Here is a 26,444-nt window from a genome sequence, read left to right as displayed (position 1 = left end):
ATTATGCACTAATAGCAAAAGAGCTAGAAAACCATACCAAGAAACCAGCATGTCTTTTGGCAAGCTGGAGACCAAGGGCTGGTGCTGAGCTTCCAAACATTCTAAAGGAGAGAATTAACATCGGAGTCAGCCAAAATCCTTGTGCAAACTCTCCAGGATTTCAGGTGTGAATCCTAGAGCAGCTACTTGAAGATCAGGGTTATTTTTTCTTGTTTCTTCTCTATTTTTTTCTTCCAAATGTAGTCAGATGTTAGTTGGCTCAACAATGAAGAGCATACCAAAAGGGTAAGGATTGTATCTGGGACGACATTTTAGGGAACAGAGTTCTATTTTATGAGTCAATTTCTGTGGTATATCAACCTCTGTAATTTAAGATGTGGCAGAATTTTAAGGCAATTAGCATAATATAAGGGTGACCACGTGTCCTTGATTGCTTAAGAATTTGGTCTTTGGAAGAGAACCACATTAACATCTTTCTCAGATCGAATCATGTGCATCATGTTACAAATTATCTGAAATATAAGAAAATCAGTGATTTAAATAGATAGGTAGAAAGCATCTGGGAGAATGAAGATGTCCAAGTTGTCTGTAAAGTTTCATTTATTTGTAGAATTTCTTTGCTTTGTTTCAGGGCTGTGTTTCCCAACCGCTTTCTGAGCACTTTGGCACATACCTCGCAAACTTACTTGAAACGTGGTCTCTTTCTTTTATTCTTGCTCAAATCCTGTACATTGTTTCTTGCCTCGCATTTCCCCTTTCTTTCCCAGAAAACTTACAGCTCCCCAGATCTCTTCTCCTACTGTGTTTTGAAGTGAAAGGAAAGAATATGGAAATGGAGAAGTGGATTTCAAACTTTGATCCCTGAAAACCCAGAGGGTTCATAGAGATGGCTCGGAGCTGCAGGTGGGGAGGGAACACAGGGAGCAGAAAGAGCTCTGGAGCCCCCATTCCAACTTCTAAGGCAGCGATTTCCAAATAGTATTTCATTTAGAGAAAGATTTCCACAACTCAAATATCTCAACAATGATAGAAGCCATAAGGCTATTAGGTAGAGTATCCCCAGGTGGGGCATTTGACAAAAGGAAAGCAATCCTACTGAAAGATGGAAGTGCAGGGATGTTGAAGAAATCCACTGTGGGGGTTCTATCTCATGATTCATCTTCCTCCAACCACCTTAAATGCAATCTAAATCCAAAAATCAGGAAGCGCTCATTTCCTCCCATTTAATAGCAGCTTCTACTCTCCAAATACCTCTAGCAAGATTTAACGCCTTCTGCCATCTCAACAGGAGCAAGGCACGTAGTGGTACTAGAGTATTGCCATTAAGCAGGATGATTAAAAAAATAGTATGAAAGGGTAAAGATGTAACAGTGAAGGAAAGAAACTAAAAATAATCTCAAATGATGTCTCTGTTTTTATCCAAAGAAAGATGATATATCTCAATAATTCCTATGGCTAGGAAATTATTTTTATAGCAAGAAGTGTTCTTTTTTTAATGATAAAGGTATTTTAATTTGATATAGCTTATTCTTACATAAAATGAAAATTACACTTTGTATGTATTATAATAAGATGTAAAATTAATTTTAAAATAATTTGTAACCATACATTTTAAAGATTTGCCCTATATTAACAAAAATAATAGGATGTGATGTCAAAATGCTAACACTTCCTAGCAAAAATATTAAAGAGCAGGAGGTGATGGGTCATTAATTATTTTTAGCTGAGTTCTCTAAGTTTAACCTCAAATTAACAGCTATTAAGTAGCTTTTTGAATAAGAGGTTTGATGAGAAAACATTTAAGTTATTATTTATCTTGGTATCTTTCTTGAGGAAATAACTCTTATTATCCTAAAAATATCTTAACATAGTAGAGAAATATGTAAAGAATACATTATGTTGGCAGATTTTGATTACTTGAAAAAAAAGAAGCTTATTAAACAAAATAACATTTGCAACTTTGTATTAAATGTTACCTCTTGTAGTCTATAAAGCAGGGAATATTTTGGCATGATAGCTTTTAAAACCAGCATTGAGCATATTACTGGACAAAGACTTTGAAAGTTGCCTTGTGCTCTTAACAGTGGCTGGAAAAGGAAAAGAAATTAAAATGGATAAACAGATAAAATGGAAATGGATAATTAGAATGAAATGACACTTAAATCCAAAGCAAGTTTCAATATAATGAGTATATTTTTAAACATTTTTGGAGAAATAAAAATGTTATCTCTTTTAAGATTACAGATTTGTTTTATAAAAATATATTTTCAGATGATTTCATTTGTGATTATGCATGTCTAATTCAAACCATGTTATGTTTCTATCTCTGTTTGGTAACATCCAACCATGAAAAATTCAAATTAGCATTTAAGAAATAATTCAAGGAAAAGATTCCTCCAATAATATTTGCCCCAGTGAGCTGGGTAATTCTTGTAAATTGGTCTTTTGGCCTGAGTGACTTAGATAATTACTTAACTTCTCTATTTCAGGTTGAATATTCAGATAGTACTCAATATCAAGCATATGATAAATGACTTGTTTTATATTTTGTTCAATAAATTGATCTAAGATTGAGTGAAATAGTGTACTTGAACTGTGTATTGCCACCATATAAACTCAAATTGTTAAGAAGTAGTGTCTCTATTTTGAGTAGATCTTTTTCCTTTCGGTATTTTTGTATTTGTTTGATGGATTAAGAAAGTTTTGTTCAATCAAAGAAAACTCTGGGTAAACAATAAAACATAAGTTTCTAATCAGTATGTAACTCAAACTATTCTTTATTCATTGAATATAAACCAATGATCAGATTACCTATAAACATTAAGGAGTCGGGAGAATGAGTACATTCTCTACTCCAACAAGGATGTTTTTGTTTTTCTGTAATTGAAATTTTCTTGTCCTTTTTCAGTAGTATTTTTAACTTATGGTGTGTGTTGAGAAATAATTTCCCCTTGCCTTTTGTAGTTTTTAATTCATGAAAATAAACTAAAACTAGGAGATTATAGTTATAATATTTCTTATTTATGAACATAGAAGAATCTTATTAGCTATTGCAATTCAGACTTTACTGTATTTTAAGTTAACATATTCATGTTTTTGTGACTTTTCAACAGGCAATAAATTCAAGCTCTTCTGGTGGATATAGATTTTTGCTGCAAGGAAGTAACAGTAAGTGCTTACGTATATGCAATAACTTTTTAAAAACTCTCGCATCTCAACATTTGGAATTCCATTGTGCTTAAATGCATGAAAAAAATTTAATACAATTATTTAAATTTAGCCTACCATTTTACAATTTCGATCAAATTTATTCATTCTAATAATAATGTTTCCCATAGAAATTTCACAGATTAATGCCAGATAATTTTAATAATGAAGAAAAATAGACCTATGGCTAAATCTTTCCATTCTGCCCGTGTGTTTACGTTAGTCTTGCTGTGCAAATTTCATTTATGCGTATATGACATTGATTATCTCTTTGACTAGCTGATTTACAGAGTCTGTTTTCTATGGGCAATTATTTGACAACTGGTTTTCAAATTTTGGGTTGTGGGACATTTACTTTGCATTAATAATGTTTGCTGAAGCAACTCAAATTCGTCTTTTGTAATGTTGCCTTTTGAATAGTTTTCATGCATCTGAGTCACTAGCTCTTGTATTAATCTCACAAAAGGTAAGAGAGGGGCATTTTTCTCCCAACTGGAGTTAAATAGGAAAGTGGGATGGACCAACTTTTCAGTTCTTCTGCAATGTATTTTCATAATGGTTTAAATCTGTATGCTTATTTAAAATGCCAACATCAGTGACTTTTGCTTTACCTGCCATCCTGGTTTATCTCGCGCCTTCCTTTACATTAATGTAATTACTTGGGAATTATCTCTATTCCAAATTGAATAGGGAAATATCAGCATGCTGCAGGCTCTGTGCTCATCCAGGAATTAAAGTAATTTAAGATATGAGGTTTTAAATGGAAAGTCTATTTGTAAGGAAAAGATATACTTCACTGCCAGAGGTATCTGTGTCACGGAAACTTCTAGAGAGGCAAAAGTGCTCTCCAAATTCTGAATGCTTGATTTTCTAAATAGTTCAGATTGTGGTATCTGATTTACTCAGATGGATTTCTAGTGTGCTGTGCCACCTGGGCTGCGTCCTGGCTTCTGTTCCTTGCTGTTGCCATTTTCTGGGTGTCTTCCTGACTCAAGGGTAGAGCTGCTTGAGAATACTCCTGTCCAATGCCCTTCAACTTCACATAGCCTTCTCAGCCATCTACAGGGCATTCCTGGAGTAGAAGAAATTAAATCTTGTTATTTTATAGAATAGATAAGGATTATACTTACAAAATGCCTGTGAGGCTCATTAGGAGATATGCTGCATTAAAAAGAAATTATTTTCCATTTTAAGGACTCCAATTTCATTTGTTTATTAATATGGTTGTAGATAAAGGCCTTGTTGAGTAAACTATATTCATCTTTGGAAAGTGTTAACTTGTACTAACTTTGTGATAGCCTAAACATGACATAGAATTATTGGTTAAATAACTCACACTATTTCTCTGTCTTACTGTGGATAAGGAAGAGGAAAAAGGAGAAAGAAAATGCCTTCATAAATAAGTGTGCGGATGTTACTTTCCTTGTAAACAAGTTAAGGTCACCGGTAGCAGGACTGCATGTTTCACAAATAATGTTATAACCTGTTTAGTTCAAGCTCTCTATTCCTTAGAAGATGTTTCTAGTACTTTTTTTATCTTCAAATCATGTTTATGTACTTTCTAGGAACAATCAAATATAAATATCGGTGTCTAAATAAGTATATATATTTATATTAATGTATATATATTTATATAAATACATATGTATACACACAAATAACAGTGAAATCATCTATTCTTAAGGCCCCCAAATGGGAAGATTTGAATACATACACAGAATTTTACTTATCTTTGGATTGTTCTAATTTTTTATTTTGTCTCTAAATCTTCAGTCTCAATCCGTTCTCATTATGGCATTTATTCACATATTTAACAACTCTTGGGTAGCTTAGTTCATGGTCTCAGACACTGGGAATATAGGTGGGAAAGATGAAGTTCTTGTCTTCCAGTTGCCCACAGGCTCCCGGAAAAAATATAAACAGTTAACAACAATTTCAATTCATTATGGTGGGAGTTGTGATAGAAATCAGGATATAATGATTGGGAGGTAAAGAGGGCATCGTGGAGGGGATAAAGCAATGTCTTCTGGGGAAGGTATTTCTTGAACCATGCTAGGTGCGTGTAACTGAAGTGGTGCTGGTGGTGTGTGTGTGTGTTCCAATATAGGAGCAGGGGGCGAGGGGCGAGGATTAGGAAGAAGAGACTAGAAGGATCGTTCCAGCCTATGTAGAAGGAAAGCCTATCTATGCAGCATGGAGCAAGAGCAAGGTGTCAAGAGAAAGTTACATGTTCAGGGAGCATAAAATAAAAATTGTGGAGTGGCAGGAAATGAGAGAACTAGAACATAAAATTACATCTGTGACTGTGCTGAGGAGTTGCATTTTATCTCATTTTTCCCCCAGAAAACAAAAGGGAGCCCTGGTGGATTTTACATCAGTAAGGAACATTGGGGTTGCATTTTGGAAATACCAATATAGCAGTAATTTTGAAGAAGGATTAAGGGAAATGGAGAAGGAGCAGCAGAAATGAAGATAAGAAAACCAGTTAGGAAACCATATTAGTAGTTCCAAGAATTAAGGGATGACGGACTTATCAAAGAAAGTGGCTTTGCAGGTAGAGCAAAAGCCTTGAAAATCTCCAGCTCTGAACAATGGAGACCAGATTATTTCCTTGAGGTTATCTGTCCTCTTTGAAGAGGGGAACCTACAGGATAGTTATTGATTGGAAGGCTCATGACAACGGGAGAGGGTTGAGGGAGGAGAGGCTAATTTTAAAATAAATAGTTGTAAGAGCAGAAAGATTTTGTTGAAAATAGTGTATTGGACGCTTCCTCTTATTCCTCAGGAGATAACAGGAGGGAATATGGAGTCCAGTTCAGAACCCAGACAGGACCAGTTGACTATAATGGCTTTAACCATTTGTTCTGTCTTCCATATACTGTCCAGTATGGTAGCCACTAGCCTCAGGTGACTATTAAATGTAAAATTAATTAAAATTGAATAAAATTACAAATTTAGTTCCTCACTTGCACTCACTACATCTCAAGTGCTCAATGGCCAGTTGTGGTGAGGGGCTACCCTACTGAGCAGTGTGTTTGTTGCCAAAGTCATATTGGACAACGCAGTTCTAGATTTTCAAAGCACTCATCAAAGAATGCAGTTTTGAATCCCAAACTGAATACATAACTAAATGTATTTTAACATTTATACCTTTCTAAACTTTTAGAAGTAGAGAGACTTAATTAAATTCTTATTTCATAATCAGCTAGGCTGGTGAATAACATCTGAATTTTAAAAGAAAGAGACAAATTTAAATCTTCAAGTTTATATAATTCAAGCATTTTTCTTTTCCATTGAAGAAGGGCATACCTAAAAGACACCCTGGCTCTTACAGACTTGACAAAAAGCCCATGGTAACAAATCAAAGATCAAGACAATTTTCTCAAAATATCTTATTTTCTTAATGCTTTATCAGCATCTCAATTTCCATCTTTAAATTCATTAATAGAACTCACTGATGTCATTTCTCACTAAAAGATAACATTTGCAATAACAGAATCTTATTAAAGTGCAATTTCCTGTGCTCAATATGTAAAATATAGTTCACTACCTCTGACCTCTTAAAATGTATGAGATAGAAAAATCTAAAACATCAGCCTTTAATAATAGTGTTGCCAAATGATGGAATATCTTATTTCTGAAGGACCTATGCTTTGCTCTTACAGGGAAAAGTAAAGTTGCTCTCTATTCTAATTGCACACAACCTGAGTTCATTACCTGTGGTCTGTAGGTTAAAGGATGTTTTGTACCTGGTGGCATGTTCATTATAAACAGATTATTTGATCTTCCTTCATCATGATTTGCAGATGAAATATTCAGGGAGAGAAATCAGTTGGAAACAATGCAGAAGAGGGAGCAGTGACTACCTAAGTTAATTTGTAACTCCAGCCCCAGCCTATTTTTCATGGAACCCTCCCCATGATAATATTTACTGGCTATAAGCTATTTGCAGTTTAATTTGTCTGACACTATAAACCAATTAGTTTATAGTGAACTAATATATACATATTAGTTTATTGTGTATATATATATAATATAATATGTACAGTATGTATACGTAATAAATATATATAAAATCACATCATCCTTTAGAACAAAATCCATACTTCAGTCTCTCTCCTAATTAAAGAAAAGTTTATCAGTGTTTTTGTCTAATTGAACTTTGACATTTTAAAATGAATTTCAATTCCCCTGTGTTAGAAATAACTTCATAGCTGGTTTCTTTGCACACTTCTCTTCTTCCTATGCAAAGTAATCCAAGGCATTGTTTTTATCATATCAATTTTTTTGCTCACAATCCTTTAGGGAATATATCGCACCTCCAGAATAAAGTTTTGTCTTTGGTCTGGCATTCAAAGCCCTTCCAATCTGTCCCAGTCTACAACGGTTTACCCTTAGTCTCTCAAGCGAAGTGCAGATGAAATATTCACTTAAGTGAGGTGACTGGGTGTAAGCTATTGTGTTGCTGCCGTTTGAGTTCTCCTCCCCTAGCAAGGGCATCTGCTCCTCCACCTGCCTCCCCTCAGCCTCCTCCTTTGTCTCTTTCCCTTCAGCCTTCATGGGCCCTTTTCCAGATAGACTTGGTCCCTAGTGATCTGAATTCCACCCAATATCCCCCACTTTCCATGGTGTTTATTAATTTGCTACATCTGTATGCTCCCTCGTGACCACTCTTGAAATGAAATGAAATGAATAATATGGACTTATTTAAGTCTGTTAGTCATGTCCTCTTAGTTTGCTGGGGGGCAACTGTCACGTCATAAACTTGAGGTAACGTTGGCCAGAGAGTGCTCTTAGGTACTTGTGATAAGAGAATTCCAAGTACAGGTGCCTTAAGCCACCTGCCTTGATCAGCTTGCTGACTGATACCAATCTTCGATGCAATATGGATAGAATTAGCAAAATATTATTGTCCTTTTTATTGTGCTCAAGAATGCTAGGATGACCGATTTTCTTCTTTGAATTTTTAAAGGGTTCTAAGGTCCATAAGTATTGATACTCCGTTTGTTTAAAGATCAGTCAATTTCTAAAATAATGTTAATGTGTTCATGCAGTTACCTTTGAAGAGAATTTGGATTTTGATTTACCTGCCTATAGATATTAAATTATCTGAAGTAACTAATATGGTTATTTCTGTGTTAGTTTAGAGTAAACATTTCATTGAATAAAAATGAAAACCAACACATTTTATTAATAATTATTTTTAAATTGGTTTTTCAACAGAGGATAATTAGAGAGACTTCACAGCTAATACAACGATCTAGAGGAGATCACCTTTTATGTTTAGAAAGAACTTAAGTAACGTGAGAGCTACGTAGAGGCATTTCTAGTCCCAAAATATCTCCTTTAGCTACATCTTCTTTAGAAGAAATTCGAATGTTTAAAATTCCTAATGACTACTTGAGTGTCTTCTGAAAGTACGCATAGCAGATGCAATGTTATCCAGCTGTCTCATACAAATAACTTAGCTTATATGACTTTATCTTCCATTGTCACTTCATGTGGTAAATGATCTTCATGGATTGGAACCAAGGACAGCCAAGTTGTGATGGAAGGATGACAAAAAAAGTTTGGAGCAATAGGAAACTTTAGCATCTAGGGAACAAAACAAGAGTGAGAAGTACCTACTATTAGCTCTTGAAAGCCTGAGGGGCAGAGGGATTTCCAAAATATGAAGAGGGAGAGTGGCAAAGATAGATTTTGATTAGATGCAGTTATCTGAAATTTGACTCTGAATGTGAATTTAGAAAAATAAACGACTGTAATGGATATATGCAAGTTTTTTTGCCTGTATTTGTCAATCCTATTTATAGCGTATTAATCAGTTGTGTTCATTCTTCAAAATGACAACTTTAGGTGTGGAAATTAACTGGATACAGTGTTTGGGAGAATTGCACAAATTCAATTTTGTACTCACTAATTCAAAGTGTAGCTTTAAAGTGAAATCAAGTTTTTTTCCCCTTGAATGTACTGGCTCATTTTAAATGGCTCATTTGAAACTTGATTATTTTTTTGTTTGTTTTTTAGAGAGACACGCCATAAGTGCTTCAGCTATTTGAATTAGGGCATTTTCTACTATTAGTCACTTAGTGGATTGTACCCATATAAGTCATGGAAGCAGGCAGAATTATTCGCTAGGATAAGGCAGAATCTGTCTCTCCGTAGGGCTGGACTAAACTAGTGTCTGCTAAGAAGGAGATAACATGGAATTAGGAATACAGCTAGCCTGGAGCTTGGCCATTGGGTCAAAACCAGGAAATTCTAAATAAGGCAAGCAGGAAGAAAGAAAGACTCCGCTGAAAGAATGGAAAAGAAATCAAAGTAGGTGAGGCAACTACGCTGTGGGGAGGAGCCAGCCTTTGGGGCACTTTATGGCCATCTGGCCTTGAGAAAGGTGGGCCCTGTCTACACACTGTATGCTTGATGGTTGTCTCAGCTTTCATGAGCGGTGTCAGCTAACTCTCCAGACCTGTGGCTCTGATTTTAACAAGCATATACTTGTTAGGAAAGTTAATCTCTTAATTGGTACCACCTGTTTGAAGAGGAAAAAAAAAAACCACCACCACAAAACAAAACAACTATGTTTACAGGATACATTCCTTTAGATTAAAAACAAGCAAAACAAAACAAAAGATCAACAGATCATTCTAGACAATCACCAGTTGAATCTCATCCTTTTGTCTCTTCTCCTGCTCTTCGCTCTATCCCAACACACTTTGTGAATTATGCTTTGGTGTGAAATGATAGTTCTATATGTATATATAAGAAATAATTCAATAAAATTGAATTCCATATTTATTATGTAGATATGGGTTAAGAACAGAGGATTGGAGTCAGCCATATCTGATTTTAAATCTTGTCTCTGCTAATTTATAAAATTATGCAAACTTGATAAAGTGATATGATTTTGATCCTCATATGACTTTCTTATGAATAAGAATTACTTATAAGTGATTATAAGGATTAAAATAAGGTTGTGTGTATAAAGTACTTAGGAGCAGGTAAGTATACAGCATGTCATCAACGAAACATAGATGCAGGTATTACTGCAGTTGCCAGGGCATTGTCTGCCTGAGAGAAACGAGCTAAGGATATTCCTGGGTCTCATTCTCAGGACCAGAGTTCTACTCCTGACCAGCCAGTGTGCTTTATTAGTCAATAGTAGAGTCAAGCTCTGTTATGCTAGGATGGCGAAATTTAAACCTTATTTGTTTCCCTTGGCCAGGCAAAAATGTTTATGCTTTAGTATTTTTGCCATGTACCTATTTTTAAAAGACAATAAGAACTGTCTTCAAAGATGTATGTTTCTGGAAGGCACTGGAAAACTTGGTATATAATTAGTTCATGCTTAACTCCTTCCTGTGAACAAAGGTGCCAGACACACTGAATCAAGGTGTAGAAGACATCTCAAAGAATGTGCACTATTTGCTTATTGGTTTGTGTAATGCCATCTTTTGAAATTGCATTTGAAGCAGCATTTAATACACAAATTTGTTGGATTTAAGATTTTTTTGTTTGTGGAAATATGCATGTAAGATGATAACTTTAATTGCTGTATTTCAAAATCTGGGGGAAATTTAGGTTTATTTTTAAATTAAACATTTCTTTCCAAAAGCTAGTTTATTCTAAACTTGGGTGGTAATTTTTGGCACTCTTGTTCTAATTATAAATATACTAAAAAGACTAATAGAACAAAAAGGAACAGATCTGGATACTCTAGATGGATACATGCTTACAAATGAAATATTGAGCTCAAAAGAGAGTGTGAAAAGAAGTTTGGGGATATAGGTATTCAGAGTAAAGCTAAGTCTTTGTTAGTCATGAACTGTAGTTTTGCCAAAAGCTCATCAGCACATGCCCTGTCAGAGAAGAGTTGGAATAGTCATAATCAATCTCTGATTTTGTATCAACCAAGAAAGATGACAGATCTGAAATAGCTTTCCTTATACAAGGCTTAAGATACAAATATATGTATGCATCACTTTAGTGATAATGAAAACTGACTTGGTGACCTCAAGTAAACCTTCAAGGATATTTCCATGGAAGGCTAGGAAATTGCAACATTATGGAGAATGAGTTAAATTTGCCACATTTCTTTTACTCATTTTTAGAGAATGGATTTAGTTATGCTATTTTACATTTTTATTTAGATTTTTACATGACAATGAGGTCCTGGCATTGGAAGCTTACAAATCCTGTGTGAAATTTACCCGTCTCCCCATCAGCTTGACCTCCTGCTATTCTGTATATTTACTGGCTGGACATTTCACCTGTTCCTCTTCGTTAAGTAAAGCTATAAATAGGAAGAAGAAGTAGAAAGGTTAGCCAATCAAAATGTGGAATATGGATAAAGGTCAGGGTGATAGGGCATGCAATTCTAATTCCCAACATATATCAGACAATAAAAATCTGACACCTCATTCTTGTGGTAAAAATTGTAATAACGGAATTGAAAACACTGTGCAAAGTATTTTTCATACAGGACTGTAGAATTGAAATGGAGTAATAGTATTTGTCCATTTTCATTAAACTTTTAGAGTTATACTCTGAGGCTTATGGAAAAGAAGTCCTACATATGAAATAGAAAAACAACAACTATATGTTTGAAAGTTCCAGATTTTTACACATTTTCGGTTTATTCATTAATGAATTATAATCTGAATCATATTTAGGCAAAATAAAGCAGAGGGAGAATAAATTATAAAGACTTAGAAATCCAAATTTTAAAGTGAGTTAAACTATGACAAGAATTGTTGACACTGGGGGCTAGCCTGGTGGCGTAGAGGTTAAGTTCACGCACTCTGCTTCAGCGGCCCAGGGTTCACCAGTTCGGATTCTGGGTGTGGACCTACATACTGCTTATCAAGCCATGCTGTGGCAGGTGTCCCACATATAAAGTAGAGGAAGATGGGCACAGATGTTAGCTCAGGGCCCGTCTTCCTCAGCAAAAAGAGAAGGATTGGTGGCAGGTGTTAGCTTGAGGCTAATCTTCCTCAAAAAAGAAAAACTGACATTATTATGTCATCAGCAATTTTTTTTGCTGATGACATAATAATGTCAGTTTTTCTTTTCACTTAAATTATAGCATTTACAGATAGTTCTTGGCATTTGCATAGAAGTTTGAGTGGTATGGAGTCTGAATAATGGTGCCCCAAAAGATATCCACATCCCAATACCTGGAATCTAATTATTTCCTTGTATGGCAGAAAAAAAGAAAAAAAAGAAAGGCTTTTCAGATAGGATTAAGTTAAGGATCTTGAGATGGGAGGATTATTCTTGATTATCCAGGCGGACCCTAAGTGCAATCACAGGTATCTTTATAAGAGGGAAGCAGAGGGAAATTTTTGCAAACAAACACACAGAGGAAAAGGCAATGTGACAGTGGAGGCAGAGATTAGAGTGATGCGGCCATGAGCTAAGGAGTGCCAGAAGCCACCAAAAGCTGGAAGAGGCAAGAAATGGATGTTCTTTTAGTCTCTGGAGGGAGCATAGCCCTGCCAACACCTTGATCTCAGCCCAGTAAAGGTCATTTCATTTTTCTGGCCTCCAAAATTAAAAGAAAATAAATATATGTAATTTTAAGCCACTAAGTTTGTGGTAATTTGTTAGGGCAACCATAGGAAATTAATACAACAGACATTTTTGGTGAAGGAGCAAAGTTCTAGGAACATTTTTCTGAAATCAATTGTACAATGATATAATTGAGGGATTTCAATTATATAAAGAGGGGGCTTTATAGATATAATCGCACGAACGTAATCATCAGTTGACTAGCAATGCAACCCTGAGAGAAGTGGCAGATATAAAGCCTTACTTAAATATTTGCATCTAATCTAATTACCAAGTGCTTGAGCCAGGCTATCACAAAAAGTGTTAAGAGACACATTTAGGATGTTCTTTTGTAACAACACTTGTATTGAGAAAGCTGTGTTAAAAAGTAAATGTTACCCCTACTATTCTATTTAGAAGTAGCCTAGTCTATCACGAGAGAAGATCACCATATTCACTTAAGTTTTCTCTGGCAGTTCACAGATACACACACACACAAACGCACATACAGTAGCAGCAGCAAACACAAGGAATCGTAACCCTGGAATACTTCTCCACACTCTAACTCAGTCTGTATGCTACTGTTTACCAACTTGAATAAGATAAGTGTGAAAATTTTTCCCTAATCCGTATGTGGGAAACTGAGCATCCAGAGACAGTTGTTTGCAGACTTAAACAGTGTACCAAGTTCATCATATAACTTAAAAATGTCTTATTCACATACAAACATCAAAGTGAGAGACTGTTTATAAATATCTTATCAGATTATAATACGAAAAACAAGTTAGGATGAGAAAGTTTACCAAAGGAAACTTTCAATGGTCAGAGAGCATTATTCCCTGGAGGTGCAGAGCCTCAGAGTGGAGCATCACTGAATCCCATCAACTAGCTTGACGGTCCTTGTTAGTGTAACATTATCGCAAGATAAGGGATAGTCTTGACTTGGAAATAAGATTACCAGCAATGCTTTTCAGATCCAATTATCCTGAAAACCTGCTGCACATTAACTGAACATTACATTTTTACAGATATTTTAAAAATGAGGGCTTGCAAAATAGCAGATTCTTTCTTTATTGTGTTTCATTTAGTAGAAATCACTTAATTGTTTTAATTGAAGTATTTAAAGGCTGAATACTAACATGCCTCTAATTTGACTAGGCCTATAGCTTTTGAATTTACAAGAATTTGGCCTAGTCCCTGCCTAATTAGTCAAGTAGACAAAAGAAGAAGTGAAAAGCAAATTAGCAAACAAAAATTATGAACTGTAAATTCTCAGTTTTGAGAACTGAATAGAAAAGTAACTGAAGAAGAAAGAAATGGAAGTCTTTCCCAAATCAGTGGTTGAAAAGCCAAATAATATTGAATAGCAGCAAGTGGTGACTAAAGTGCTTTTGCTAAGTCAACATAAGATTGATAATCCGGAAAGTTAAAAAACAGTCCTGATGATGGAAAGATGTTGTTTTATTACATATTTCAATGCCCCCCTGACACACACACAACAACAGGAAGAAGAGTAAGAACGTGGAAGAAACAAAATCCTGATGTTGCTCATTGTAAAACAATGATCACTAAGATAATTAATAAAAAATATATGCCAAAATTATAGAAACTCATAGTGATGTCAAGTCTCAAAAATATGGAGAAAGCACAGCATGGATAATATATTAAATATGCAAATAATGTTTCAGAATATGCATATGAATATGAATATATTTTTAATATTTTCACATCTCAATATGAGGCAATATTATATTTAAGCATTGCCATTATATTTTCACATAATTGCCTCAAATATTTTTTAAGTTGGCAGAGTATAAATAAGTAATCAAACATGTATTTAATTAATGTGTTTATAGAATTGCAATTGAGGGATTTATGTAATCGTATGCCACTGATGTGCTTATTCGCATGCCTATTTGATCCCAAAGGAAAAGAAATATTTTATCAGAGCATAAGCTCGTAGACTTCTGTCCCTTATTCCTTATATTTCATCTTCTGGGCAACTGTTAAGATGGAAGGAAAAAGTAAAGTTAATTTTGTTTGGTAAATATTTTGGAAAAGTTCCAAATCTTACACTTGTAAATTAAATACATAGTACTTGTAATTTTGTGTGAAGAATTTGATCAAGTAAAAAATTTTAAAGATTTATCTATGGAGAAATGACTCAAGAGTTGGAAAGCAGAAATCAATTCTTTTCTAATTATATTCATTGAAATTGTTGGCCGGAGGTTAAGTTTAACATACAAACTGGAATTGAAAGAGCCAAGAAAGCATGAGTATTCTGTAGATCTGAGGCAGAGAGGGATGGATAGGTAGAGAGAAAAGGATCAATTCTAAGAATGTAAGAGAAGTCACCATGCATAACCAAGGTCAAAGATAGGTCAAGTCTCAATTCATTTCTAGCTCATGTGTGTCCCATTGGAGACATCTCTCCAATGCCCTGTGCCCAGGTAGGGACATGCCCCAGAAAGGACCAAACACAGGTGGGAATCTAATATAAGGTTGTTAATAAGAAAGGAGAATCAGCTTCTATACCTGATGATTTTCATGATTCTTGAAGACAGGGCGAACATAAGGAAAGCAATGTTTAGGCAGCCCTTTCTGCCTCTAGACAATTCTTAGCACCTTAGAAGGAAAAATTCTCTCCATGTCTCTATGAGGCCATGAACTTCCTTGAACTTTTGTTATTTAGAACTCTACACATCCTGTCATGATTTCTCAACATCACAGTCTCTCAAGCCAAAGCAGTGTGGCAGAAATTAAGACAAAGGATAGCTTTTGCTGCGGTTATGCTAATAACTCTTTCTTCCAAGTAGTATCAAGTAGACAAGCAATTTAACTGTAAAGAAAAAAATCAATTTTTACAGTTACTCAAGTCCCAATATCTGGCTTCACGGCTCCCTATCTTTGCTTTTTCTCCTCGGGTTGGTTGTATTTGCTTGTTTGCAAAGAGTACATCTCCTTATATGATAGAAATGAAGCAGTGAAACAGGTCTGAAGTGGAGGCTGTACCTTGCTGGGGAAATTTTAATAATCACAAAACAAATTCACCAATGCTAAGACATCTGATTGTGTTATCAAATCACCTATAAGACACATATACTTTCATTGGAGTTGAAAAGCTTTTAAAGGATCTTAGGAAAAAAAGAGCTACAACGTGTGATGTTCAAACATATCGTACTGAGACTAAGGCTTAATTCATCTCTGGGGAATATTATTTTCAGTTTGTAGCATAAGCATGGAGTAGATACATTACTTGTCAATATTTCTTAATAGACAAAGGAAAGCTTAAGTGAGAACAAAAATGGAATTGGCAGTACAATAAAATTGAGAAAGTAAGAATGAGCTCTATTTTGGATCCCTGCAATTTATATTCATTAAAATCACTCAGCTTGATAAGCTAGCCTTTTTCAATACTAAGAACAAATTGTTAAAGAACTATCGTTACACTCTTGCCTAGTTAGACGGTCAGTTCCATATTATGGAAATAGAAATAGCATCCTGGATTTGATTGAGTAACTGACTTGGTGGCTTGTGCAAGTAGGGTCCTATGAGTTAATTCTTGAGTGTTGTGGCATGTTTACAAATTGTGTAGTCCAGAATCTAAACCCAATCTTGGTAAAAGTAAGTTTCATGGGAAGTCAGGTAAGAATATGGATTAATCCTGGGAGGTGAATTGTTTGAAAACCCATTTTTGGCTGACAGTGGATCAGCCTTGATATCTGTATATAAGGCAGACTCAACATTTGGTGATTTATTTTTCTGGTACAATGTAACTTTAGATATAGCTAGAATAACCTTCATTGCAGAGCTATTATTCCTCTTTTATCAATAGTTATAGGCATTGCTTCAACATGAAACATCCCTATGAGAGTAAAAGGTAGAATTGAAAACCATGTGCATTTGTTCAGTTATATGTGTTTGCAGGGGATCAGAGTTTGCTACCCCCAAATATGTCTCTTTGACTTGATTATTTTAAGAACAAAAGAGTCAGGAAGAAACTTTGACTTTCCCCCTAACTGCCTAAAAGAATTTAAGATAGAAAGCCTGTTTCAGGGAGCAGTTAATGCCATGGATAACTACAGTATAATATGAACTCGGTGTGGTAGACATGGAGGAACCTAGCAAGGCCCATTTGATCAAACTCCTCTCGATGTCTAATTGTTTTTACAAGGCATGACAAACATTTGTTTACCAAACATGTGCTTTTCCATCTCCATGTGTGTTGCCTTCCTCCCCTTGGAAGTCCCAAACCACTACCTGCAACATCCTCTCTTGTCTTTAGCTGAAGATGATATTTAAGGAAGTGGTTTCAGCCATTTTGGCGAGTTACTGAGTTTTCCTGGGTTTCTCCCATGTACATGTGTGATTAAATTTGTTTGATTTACTCATGTTATTCTGTCTCATGTCAATTTAATTCTTAGACCAGCCAGAAGAACCTAGAGGGTAGAGGAAAATTTCTTCCTTCCCTATTTGTTCATTGCTGAAGCTTTCCAATTGAATCCTGTTTTCATTTATCCTTTTACATCTAATATGAGGAGGTATTGTTATTACCTCCATTGTTAAGATAACATATCTACCTGAGGCTCCTCAGCCAGAATAGAAAGAGCCTCTACATCAAGATATATCTTTTTGGGGCTGGCCCCGTGGCTGAGTGGTTAAGATTGCACACTCTGCTTCGGCAGCCCAGTGTTTCACTGGTTCAAATCCTGGGCATGGACATGGCACTGCTCATCAAGCCGTGCTGAGGTGGCATCCCACATGCCACAACTAGAAGGACCCACAACTAAAAATACACAACTATGTACCAGGGGGGCTTTGGGGAGGAAAAAAATAAAATCTTTAAAAAAACAAAAAGATATATCTTCTCACTTAAGATTCCATTAATTTTTCCTATAGTACTCTCCTATTTTACCTTGAAAGTAGCCTGCAAACTTCTGTGACTTAATCAAAGGAAATTTCCAACATATGCACTGGGCAGTAAAGCCTAAATGAGCAACATGGGGTGTTTTAGCACATTTGTTCGTTCATTCACCGATCATCCTAGAGACATTTATTGGCTGCTTACTCTATGTTAGACACTATACCATTTGCTGGTGATTAAAAAAAAATTGAATAAGCCACAAATCACTTTCAAAGAGGATCAACTTCTTTTGAGCTATAAATAAAATAGTTTAATCCAGCAAGCATTTTTAAATTTAGATCAAACCTCATTGAGCATGGAGCAACATATATGCCAGGCTCAGGGAGACAATAGAAGGCGAGGCATTTGGGAAAACAGTGAATTAGCATTTGTTTAACAGCCATTCATTGGTGCCCGCTGTGTCTTGGTCAAGGTGTTAAATGCTAAGGCTAAAAAAAAAATGAAAAATAAAATTGACTTGAAAAATTTCCATTGTTCCTAAATTTGACATCTCTGGGAGCTTTTTCAAATAGAAAATAGGTTATATGTAGCATCCCTAAGTGTGATTCTCTAAAATTTCTATGTCTCAAATAATAAGTGTGAAAATACTATTAAATACAGTCTAACTGAACAATATGGTCCTACCCTCAATTACTGGCTAAACTTTCTGTATTCACAAGTTTCTGGAAATACTCACACATAGAAAATTCTGTTACAAATACAGCATTCAATGTGAAAAGATATTTTTTTTTCCAGTGCTCTTTCTCATTGTTTCTGGAAGAAAGCTTTAATTAAATGTTGATGTGTGGATCTTTAACATATTTTAAGAAAGCGTTAGCAGTAGGCATTTCCACAAGTAGGGGGCAGGAGCAAGAGAAGGACAAACTAAAGAATCTAAATTTAAACAGAGAGTGTGTGTAAGTGTCGGGAGGGTAGGAGGTGGAGTGGCTTCCCATAGACTTGCTTTAAATTTACGCCTTGTACTTCACATGCTTTCAAGCTCTCAGCACTTATAATTTTATTTATTTCTAATACCAGCTATTGAACTCATGTAATAATTATCAAATTCCATGATTTTCATAATTTTATTTTGCTCTGCCTTTTCAGTTCTAGCCATATATCCAAAAGTATTGCACTGATTTTTGATCAGATCTTAATTTGAAGCTCGATTCCCAGGCATTTTTTCAAAGTGCTGATATTATTCAATTATGAAACTTTTCAGAATAGAAGTCCAAACATCCCAATAAGAAAGTCAAAAAAGAAAACATTTCACATGCACCATTTTAAACACTAGAGTATATATGGAGTTACCAGATTTTGCAAATAAAAGTATATACTACAGTGGCTGGCCCTGTGGCCATGTAGTTAAGTTCGTGCACTCCACTTCAGCGGCCCAGGGTTTGCCAGTTCGGATCCTGGGTACAGACCTACCCACCGCTCATCAGGCCATGCTGTGGCAGCATCCCACGTAGAAGAACTAGAGGGACTTACAACCTGGATCTACGACTATATACTGGAGCTCTGGGGAGTTAAGAAAAGAAAAGCAGTATCTATTACATGCGGCATAGTTATACTAAAAACTTATCTATAATTAAAATTTACCTGGGCATCCTGTATTTTATCTGGCAACCCTAAGTATAGAATTACATAAAATACAAAATTAGGATAAGTACACAGTGCATTAATTCTCCTGACCATATACAAAACTACCAAAAGGAAAGTTTCTAGTGCACTAATATGAGTTTATTCTTATACATTGAATTAGATCTCCAACTTAGAGTTGTAATACATCAAAAAGCCATATATTGAAGAGTTATAGCATGAGATTAACTACCTTAAATTGCTTTCAATGACAGAAAGGAGGCCAGGGCTTGTTCACTGGAAGTTTTCCGTATTAAACTAGAGAAATCATATCATCTGCGTGTTTTAAGTAAATAAGGTTTGGCTCAAATTTTGAAAAATGTAATTTCATTGTTAGAAAAATAACCACTAGGAAACGAGCTGGAATGGTCATCAGAGGAGGGAAGTATACCCAATTTTTCTTTTCTTCTTTTCCTTTATCCTTTATTTTCTAATTTCTGTATTTTTAGAAATACTTTAAAAATCAAAAATCTAGTGAAAAAGACTATATTAACAAGAAAAGACATTACACACTAAGAATTATTTGTAAGTGGATACACCTGGTTCTAACAGCTATAAACAAGTATTTTTATCCTTTAAATACTTTAATTTTGCATCCATTAATACTTTAGAAACTCAGTGTGAATCAATTAAAATCAAGGAATTTGAACCGAGATTGTTGAGATGCTAGTTCTGAACTGATCACTTCCTAGTTGTGTCTCTTTGGGCAAATTAATCACTTTTTTTATGCTTCAATTTCTTTATCTGTAAAGTGGGGATAGTAATATTATCTCATTCAAAGGGTTGTTTTGAGCATTAAATGAGATACTATCAAATGCCTTGCTCGTAGTAAGGGCTATGTAAGTGTTAATGGCAGCTTTTCTTTTTCTTCTTTTAACGTGTATAAGGTAGGATTTGTTTGTTTTTAGCTCCATTTTGCTTTAGCTCCATTGAGCTAGAGGTTGCCTGATTAAGAAGATATTAAGGTACCCAATGTTGCTTCTTGATCTTTTGGGAAGAAACCCTGTGAGAAGTTGTGATAATGAGAAAGCTCTAGAAAAAGCATTAAGAATAACTACTGTGATTTCAAAAGTCTCCTTTAAAAGATTGTTAGTAATTGCCACAAACAGCTACTTAGCTGCCAGGCGCAACTTCCTATTTCCGGTAGACTTGAATCACAAATAGCAAACTCTGTGTAACACAATACCATAGCCTGGGTGACTTAAACATCAGACGTTTGCTTTGCACAGTTGTGGAGACTGAGAAGTCCAAGATCAAGGGGCCAGCAGATGTGGTTCTTGGTGAGGGCCTTCTTCCTGGCTTGCTGATGGCCGCCTTCTTGCTGTAACCTCACACATGGAAGAGAGGAAGCTCTGGGTCTTTCCTTTTCTTTTACATACACTAACTCCATCATGGGGCTGTGCCCTCATGACCTTGGCTAATTCCCAAAGGCCCCACCTGCTAATACCATCATACAGGATGTTAGATCTTCAACATATGAATTTTGGTGGGACACAAACATTCAGTCCATAGCACGAGCTAATGTTATTTCAACTGAATATATTCATACTAAATACCCTTGTGCATACACTTGGCTGGGAATGCCATCCTCCAAAAGAGTGCTGGATATCGGAGAACCCCTGGCCTTTCATAAATGTTTGCTCTGTTTCTTCATAAACAGTTGTGACTTCCAGTTGTTTTGTTTGTTTTTCCCTACCTGCCCCCTCCCTATTTATTTTCTTCTCAAAATTAAAAGTGAAAGGGAAGAATGGTACTCAGAGAGTGATTGGGAGCAGTAGTGGGGTATTATAACCGGATTGGGTCCACAGTTACCTTCCTTTCTATTATCACATCAATATTGCCTTGAAAAGATGGCATATGGCAGAGAGGAAAATGACTGACAATTGATGTGCAATCCAGCTGTGTGTATGTGATTTGTCTTCATATGGGGTTAAAAATAAATTCCTGATCGGATTTAAACTTTATAGAGAAATATGTTTACCTGTATCTCAGATGCACATAGTATCTATTTTTTATCTGAACACATAGACATTTTTTTCTTGGTAGTGACAGGATTTGAAGACTAATTTAATAAGTAGGTGGGAGAAATGAGTTTAATTTAGATTGGAAATAAAAATTTGAAAGATTAATTATTAATTTCCTCACATGGATGGTAATCTAACAAAATACGATTTATAACTAAATAGATTCACATGAAAACAAAATGTTTGTCACCCTTTTATAATTGATTTAGGTGATATAATCATAGAATAAAAAGACCAAATTCAGATAGGTGAATGCACTTTTATTAATAGCATGCTATTTTTAAAATATTAAATTATATATCATTTAATTTTAAGGTGAAAGACTATTGTTTCTAAATAGTATTTTTCTGAGTGATCGCTCTAAAAGAATCTGTAAGAATTTCATGAATATATTTTTACAGTATTGCATAAGTGGACTTTAGATTTAAAATGTATTTGTGTTTAGAGAATTTTAATGTATAATGGAATAAAGAATAATTGTCTTAGTTTTAGAGAAAACTGCTTTTTTGCTAGTTTGATATATTATGTTTATTGGAACTATCCTTTAAAGTAAAATATTAAAAAACTAAAAGAGTACTGCATTAGGAGTAAATATTCAACTGGAATGTAATTAGATTGAATTTTCCCCTTCATTAAGCACATGGACAAATCAGATGTGCATTTTCATTTCAAAAGTTTATTATAGGGAAAACACATAAATGTAATTATGAGCATTCTCATTAATTTATCTTTGATTTCTTGCCATTCTGCATACATGTCCAATTTCACATCTACGCAGGCCATTATCTTGCATTGAATTTCTGCTGTAGGGCATATGGATCATCATTATAGTTGCAAAGCTTTCCGTCACTTTCAGGCAAATATCCATAAAGGTAACATTGATGTTTAGTCGCCAAAATCTTTAAAAATAAAGGCAGTTAATGAAGTGAGTGACTATTCGAGAATCCTTTTGAAGTTACTGATTAAGATTCGTAACTTATCATTATGAATCACTTTTTAAACACGTACTATGAGCTCCCATATGACAAGACCTGGATTACAACCGATTCAATAGATAATAACAAGGATATTACTTTTTAAGTCAAGTCTGCCAAAGATGTCGGTTTCAAAGAATATCTAAATGTTCTTGGAAATTGCTATTTACTTGAGGGCAGAGAATATGTCTTTCACTTTGGCCTTTAGTATAACTTAATAAAATGTCAGGGCCCAGGATAGGTGACTAATAAATGCTTATTGGAAGAAAAATGCCACAGACATGAAAAACAAACATGATTTTCCCAAACACTGCTGCTGTTAAGCTTATTTATCTGAGGATGAGTTCAAACCATCCATGTCTTATTAATCTGAGGACCCCTTTGTTCCCCAGCAACAATTCTTTTAGTCAAAATACTTTCAACATGTAATAATTGATGAACACAATAAATATGATGACTATCTTAAAAAAAACTTATACTCTAGACACATTAATCAATTAAGTACTTAACCAAGTATATAATTCAAAGTGCTGTAAGTTCTTCGAAGGAAAAGGACAAGTTCTATAAGAAGGTATAATGATACATCTGTCCTGGTGCCACCTATGTACAGAATTGGGCTCAATTTTGGATACAATAAGCACAAATGGGGATTTATAGCCAAGGAGCAGGGTGGGGGAAAATGGATAGAAAATTACTTCTTAGTAAACTGACCTGACAGGGTTCCTGTGAAGGCAGGCCATGGTGATCAGACGTCACCTGAGAGATAGTGAGGGGAAAGAAACTTGATTACATATAGAGGGGAATCAGATATTGAGGGTAGGGTATTCTGACTAGACTGTTAGCAGGATTTTGGCCAAAACTGGGCCATGCAAAGACAGACATGAAAATCCAAAAATTGAGGCCTAGTTGAGAAGAGGATTCGATGAATCCTGACTAAAGTTTGGTCACGGACAGAGTCTCTGTCATACATAGCAGCATTGGGTAGTTCTACTGGGGAAGAAGGGAGGGGAAGGAATGAAGAGTTTGACCTTATCTGTATTTGTAAAGTTATATAAAAAAGAAAACTGAAGCATCACAAAATGTTAACTTTTGTTAAATATAGGTAGTAGTAGCTGTTGTATTATTTAGTGAATCTTTGAGATATTTTGTAACATACAAATTCTCTTTTAAGAAAGAAATGATATTTGACCTGGGATCTGAAGGATGATAGAAAGGACTCAGGAGAGCTGATGCTGGGAGTGGGGTCAAGAGAAAGCATTACAGGGTAGCATTACTCAATGCTGTGCAACAGGGGAATTAGTTGTCACAAATAAGACATAATATAGGTGTATTTAGAAGTGTAGATACGTGTGTGTGGGGGTACACAAATGTGTTTATGTATCATTTATCATGTTTGTGGTTGCTACTTCTTTCATAAAAGTTTTGGATGAACTTCTCAGCTTAAATTATCAAAGAAATGCTCCCTAAAAGGTTTACTTGCACAATAAATCTATAGCGTTAATTACAGGCAATCTAAATGATGAATTAATCATTTTAAGAGCTTGAATTTAATAAGAACAAACATTATATTAATTAGAGAAATACCAGCTCTGCACTTTCACAAATTAAAGGATAAAAATCAAAGCATTGCTAGAATTGTTCTTTATAGTTTGTAATATCTTCACGTTGATGGGATCTTCTTTGTTCTATAATTTCCCACTCAGATGTGGAATTAATTTATTGCCCCTAATTATCATTGAGGTAATACAGTCATGGTTAGAAAGTTTCTCCATCAATTATTTTCATTCGAACTTGTTTACGTGCTGTGGAATTCCTTTCATCGTCCTACAATCTGGAATGTAGGATTTGTCATTGCTTAAAGTCTCAGTTCCCACAATCAAAATCTATTTTTTAAAAATTTTAGGGCTGGCCCGTGGCATAGCAGTTAAGTTCAGATGCTCCACTTTGGCAGCCTGGGGTTCGCAGACTTGGATCCTGGGCGCGGACTTCTGCACCACTAGCCAAGCCATGCTGTGGCAGCATCCCACATAAAATAGAGGAAGATTGGTACAGATGTTAGCTCAGGGCCAATCTACCTCACTAAAAAAAAAAAAAAAAAAGGATAAATCTATCTGTAAATGAGAATCGACCATATCTACTGCATGTGTAGGGGAATGGGTGTTAAATTATATTTAAGGTTGTACATTCTCATGGATTCTATAATTTTATCTTAAAGACATTACTAATCACCAAATTGTGAGTAACCTATGGCTGTCATCCAGATTCAAAGTGGGTCTACCTTGGAAAAAGCTTTATTAAAGTTGTTGTAAATTTCAATGTATAAATTTTAAAAGATAATTAGTTGATATGTTACCACCACACTGTTAATGATTTTTAAAGAAAAAAATAGCACTTTCTTGCCCTATTAACTGTATATTAGTTAATTAGTTAAATGTACTTACAGATCTGAGCCCTATTCATCTGGCTGGTCACCTGAGATTCCAAATAAACTTCTAAAATAGATACTTTTCGATTCAATAAATGACTTGCAATTTATAACAAAAATAAACGCATGGATGCATAGTCATATAAGGCAATGTCTCCTAAGGACACCATTGAGTAAGTGGCCAGCTATAGGACGAAGTGGTGAGATGTGACTCAACATGAGGTGCCCCGCCTCATCCTCACCATGCAGTCTTTCTGCATCTCGTGAGGCAGCGGCAGCTCCGTTGTTGACTCCATGACCTGGAGCCAACACTAACCCCTCCAAGCCCTGTTTCTTACACCTGTACAATAGGGACCTCCCTGCCTCACTATGATATTGGGACAGGTGGATGGGAAGAAACGTATAAATCAGCCAGTTCACTCCAGTGTCTGACAGACAGAAGGTGCTCAGTCTGTGTTATTTCATTTCCCCTCCCTGCTTCCCTTTCTATCTTTGAAACGATACTTCCTGTAGATTTGCCTTCACATAGTATTCTTGAGGATGCATGGAGTTGACAGAAAGAAAGAGTTTAGGAAGAACGCACACTACCATCCATGTAATGTATATTAAAAATAAAACGGTAATTTTAAGACATCGTGTGAAAAAAACACCTTTTGCATCTTCAATACATGTTGCATGTCAGCTGAAAACAATGCCCCTTTTCCTTCAATACACTGATTTCCACTGTGTCTACACCGATGGTAAGGGAGCTGGTGAATCTATTAGAGCCTTTGGGACTAGTTCCTTCTCCTTTCAGCATAAAATAATGATCCAGATAAAACAGCACACTGAAAGAAATAAGAAGACACAGAAGGAGAAAATATTATGGTGTAATCATGTGTTATGTTTTACTTCATCACAAATGTCACTGTAGTGAATTTGGTACAGAATTAAAAATATTAGAATGAAACAACACGTATCAAGCGCTAAAGTTATTTTTATGACAAGGAGTGGAAGAACATTCTAAATATTATCAGCACTGAGAAAGCGAGCAGAAGCTTCATGGATGAACGGAGATGGGGCAGTTTATAAGTTATTCAGAGAAGAATGGGAAACAAAAAACCAAGAAAGTTTTAAAACTTAAGTAGGTTTGCCATATGACTTTTAGAATCCCACTTGTGAGCACATACTCAGAAGAATTGAAGAAGAGACAGAGACAGAAGCTTGTATACCGGTGTTCATAGTGGCATTATTACCTATAGTCAAAATGTAAAAACAACCCAAATGTCCACTGACAGGTGCGTGGGTAAATAAAATGTGGTCTGTACCTACAGTGGAGTATTTTTCAGCCTCAAAAATGAATGGAATTCTGTTACATGCTACAACATAGATGACCCTTGAAAATACTATACTAAGTAACGTAAGACAGACGCAAAAGGATCGATATTGTATGATTCCATTTCTTTGAGGTACCTGGAATAGGCAAATTCATAGAGATAAAAGTAGAATAAAGGTTATAGGGACTAGAGGTGGGGCGAATAGGGAGTTATTGTTAAATGGGGACAGGCTTTCTGTTTGGAAAGTTGAACAAAATCTGGAAATGGATCATGGTGCTGGTTGCCCAACATTGTGAGTGTATTTAATGTCATTGAATTATCCACTTACAAATGATTAAATTGGTTTAAAAAAGTGAGAAGAATTAGGCAGATTAAATGTTTAAATTTGCCCGATGGTAACCTTCA

The 26,444-nt window shown here is 35.3% G+C and overlaps 1 protein-coding gene across 1 annotated transcript in view; it reads left to right on the top strand.

Moving 5' to 3' along the window:
• TENM3 (teneurin transmembrane protein 3) overlaps window positions 1–26,444 on the top strand; it is a 2,420,957-nt gene that overhangs the window by 702,230 nt on the left and 1,692,283 nt on the right. Inside the window, exon 4 of the mRNA XM_070598205.1 lies at window positions 3,114–3,168. The gene's annotated coding sequence lies outside the window, so the exon portion shown is untranslated. The remainder of the gene's footprint in view (window positions 1–3,113; window positions 3,169–26,444) is intronic.

This window comes from Equus przewalskii, chromosome 28, assembly GCF_037783145.1.
Source record: "Equus przewalskii isolate Varuska chromosome 28, EquPr2, whole genome shotgun sequence".
NCBI classification, from domain to species: domain Eukaryota; kingdom Metazoa; phylum Chordata; class Mammalia; order Perissodactyla; family Equidae; genus Equus; species Equus przewalskii.
The sequence above is the reverse complement of the archived record's forward strand: the minus strand, read 5'-3'. Positions and strand labels throughout refer to the sequence as shown.